Source organism: Solanum stenotomum, chromosome 3, assembly GCF_019186545.1.
Source record: "Solanum stenotomum isolate F172 chromosome 3, ASM1918654v1, whole genome shotgun sequence".
Classification (NCBI taxonomy): Eukaryota; Viridiplantae; Streptophyta; class Magnoliopsida; order Solanales; family Solanaceae; genus Solanum; species Solanum stenotomum.
The window spans coordinates 27584002-27588165 of NC_064284.1; positions in this window are offsets into that span (position 1 = coordinate 27584002).

Sequence of the window (4164 nt, forward strand, 5' to 3'; positions counted from 1 at the left end):
TTTTTAAATTCAATTTATTATTATAATAAATAATAAATTTGAGTTATTAAATTTAAAAAAAAAAAATATCTTGTCACAGCCTATGCAACCCTTCAATCCTCAACAGGCTATGCAATCCTTCAATCTGGAAAAAAAAAATCACACTATTTTAAGTCATTTCGTCATAGTGCATAATAAAGATAGTCATTAATAAATATGAAATAAATTAAGAAATAGAACTTACTGAACATTTTCGGTAAAATTATGTTAATCATCTTCTTCAGTTATCAAGTCCCAGATGATTTCATATATGTTAGCACATACTATGTCTTCATTACAATATTTTTTTAATAGTTCGTCAATTTATTTTTGTATCCAACATATATTTTTTTCAAATAATAGCATAAAACGGCATTCTCTATAAAGCAAATAACATCTCCAAACTAAAATGTAAAAGATAAGGCAAAAACTAATAGAAAATTAGGAAAGCAAAATAAGTTTCCTACATGAAAAATACGATAGCACGATTTCTTAAAATGTAAATTTGAAAGTAATATGAAGTGAACATCAGATCTACCTACTCTTAGCAAGAATGTTGATGACTTCTCCCTTCAGTTTTACCATTGCAAATACAACACATTGTACCTCGTGATAATTTTATTGATATATTTATATTTATATTTTAAATGGTAATATGTTGCCTAAAATTGTTTTGATTCTTTTTTATTTTATTTTATGTACCATGAATTCAATTGCACAATCTTATCATTAGAATGACTTTTTTCTATAAATTTTAAAACGTTTTCTTCTTTAATTAAAATAAGTCTAAAAAATTAGTACTTGTAAATTTAACAAATGACATAGTATATTTCATCACAAAAGCAATATTATATATATATATATACTAAAAAGCAAATATGTATAGATAGAAAATAAACACCACTTTCAACTTAACATTTTCATGTTGTAGGGATCACATCAACTCAAATCATATAAAACAATATTAGTGCATGTTTTTTTTTATATTAGAAACTCGCATGATAAATAAAGAATTATATTTATTATAATATAAATAATCAACGACTACACATACTCCTTTAAACAACATTTTTTCCTCAAATTATTATTTTATTAGAAGAAGAACATTAGATTGTAAATAATTAATCAACTGTAACAACTATTAATCATATTGATAGTTGATAGAAGTCCACATTTTTTATAAGTAATTTTAAAAATCTTGGATAGTTTTTCATAGCTGATTTTAAATTAATGCATATGCTAATTCACTGCTTGAAGCAAAACATCTGTGCATTGAAGATGAATTTCTCACTCTGAAAAATGACTGTTCTAAAAGATAATACTAACAAAATGAATACAATTTTTCTGGAAAAAAAAAAGGACATTTATTTATAGAATGAATGAAGCAAATGGATAAATGGGTAGGTGGTTGCCTTTATTAGAGGAATTCATAAATAAAAGGTGGTTAATATTTGAAACAAACCATATTTTCAGATATGTGTTTTTTTTAGATTCAAATTAAACAGTATTTGATTATCCTTTAAGGAAATTTTCAGATTTAAATGGGAATCTAGATAAACATGGAATTTATTAGATTTTATCTTTTTCTTTTTTTTATTTTGGTCTTTTTTTTATATATACATTTTCTTTTTAAAAAAAAAAAATCGTGAGTTGGTTATTTTTTTGAAAAATTCACATTTAATTAGTGGCCAATTTACTTATTATTATTATTATTATTATTATTATTATTATTATTATTATTATTATTGATAAGATTTAAGTTATTAAATTTTCTATTTATTGAAAATGGTTGATTCACAACGCTTTTGATTTTCTTTTTCATTTATACTTTTTCAATTTATAAATTTGTTATTTAAATGATTTTTCCATATTAATTAGTGGCATTTTTTCTTTTTATCTATTATTAATAAGAGTTAAAAACTTTTAATTTTTATTTTTTGAAAATGGTTGATTCACAACCGTTTATGATTTTATTTTATTTTATTATTTATGTTTAAATATTAAAAAAATTAATTAATAATTTATTATTTAATCTTATTACATGTAATTAATTTTAAGTATTTAAAAATTCATATTTTGAGGTGCTGACATGTGTCACTTTTTACTTCTCCTATTATATATAGATAGATGTTGTTGCATAAATAAAGAGAGAAACTTGAGATGAAAGGGAGGTACGTCAAGTTCCTTTGTGTTAATACTCAATTGAGGAAGCTTAAGAATATACACAAGTAATTATGTTGACAAACCAAATTTTATAGAAAACTTTATTTGTCAAAAAAAAAAAAAGGAATAAAATATCCTTTGAGAAGGAAACTTAAGAATATACTCCAATAAGTGAAGTAGGAGATATAATTATATTTTAAGAAATAAAATATTCTTAGGAAACAAAGGTAAGAAGTTGTAGTTTTGCCATAAATCCTACTTTAATTAGGAGGTACTTGTAATTTCAAAAACTGTTAATGCCACTCCAATTATCACTAAAGAAAAGTGTAAACGTAATAAAGCCCTTTGCTTGAAATAGTGTGGGGAGGGTCAACGGAGTAGTAGCTAATTGCAAGGCCTGACTGAAGCAAATCCGAAGAAAACACAATGTGGGGAATGTGGATAACTTCAAAGGCAAATATCTATCTATATATAAAAAGAGAAGAAAAAGTGATACGTGTCAGCACCACAAAATTTGTAGATATATTAAATAATAAATAACAATTTAAATAACAAAACATTTTAAAAAAAAACAGAAATTAAAAACAGTTTTAAGAAATTGTTTACGTTAAAAACTGTTTTAACGAAATCTTTTTTTTTTGTATAAATAAAATGAATATTTTTGTTCCTAATAAAATGCTAACTGCCTTTTTTTAAAATAAAAATATAAAAGTTAAAATTGAAACTAAAATTAAAATTATACATGATATATAGATAATTATGCTAAATTTTAGGTGCAAGTAACAACAAAATACTTAAAAATTAAATTCCTTTAAAAAATGAGCAGTTTTTTAAAGAGTTTTTTTCCTTTTCTTTTAATAGACTATATTTCATACATAAAATAAATAAAATAAAATAATTCAAAGACCAAAAATAGGAACTTTAAAAAACTTCTACGACATAACTTTTAACAATATTAAAATATACTCAAATTCATTTGCCATTTATTTGAAAATTAAAAAAAAATCATTCTGCACCATAATTACAAATACCCAAAAAATATAAACCGCCAATTTATTTGAAGAAAATAAAACCTCTGCATAATAAATTTTACATAAATAAAAAAAAATAAAAAATAGAACCATTTTTTTCTACATACAGAAACCTGTTGATAATAGACCATCTCATCCACATCTATCTATATATATAAAGAAAAATGGCATATGTGTCATCACCACAATTAATCTTCAAATTTCAGTATTTAAAATCAAATTTAAAAAGAAATATGTTTTTTTAAAAAAAAAAAAACACATGTCAGTTTTTTTATACGGTTAGAATGAGATATAATTTTAAATTTCAAAAACACAACTGCATCATTTTGAGGAGCATAAATAGGATGTCTCTCTAACAAACAAACAAAAGGCAACAAAGAGCATTCTTCTCTTTCCAAACTGGAAAACTACAGGATTGTGATGAGACCAGCAAAAAAAAAATATAGGTATAGTCGATCTTTTTCTTCTTCTTTTTCTTAAATATTAAATATAAGCTTTTCTATTTCTTCTTTTTCTTTAGGTTTTCTTATGAAATTGTTTTTTCTTAGATTAAAGATATGTAAAATCAATAATCTGTATAATATTAATTTTATCAATATAATTTTTATGCAAGCCAATGTCTAGGAATGCCGCAGGAAATGTTGCAAAAGAAATTTGCAATGAAACAGAAAGATTAAAACCGTATTATTGGAACATGGTTCTTCCTTAATAGTATTTATTCTTATAAAGAGTTTCTTCTATTTATTGATGTAAATTTGTTTCCGGATTTTAACTATATAATTTTATGTATATATTATTTATGATTGCTTAAAACAATAATACTTATGATTTTATTTCGACTTTTTAGATAATACAAGTTTAGACTATCAAAATGGGGATGCCTACAACGAGATGATTTGCGTTATACAAGATATTTCTGTAACTTTTAGGATTAAAATCTATATATGTCATC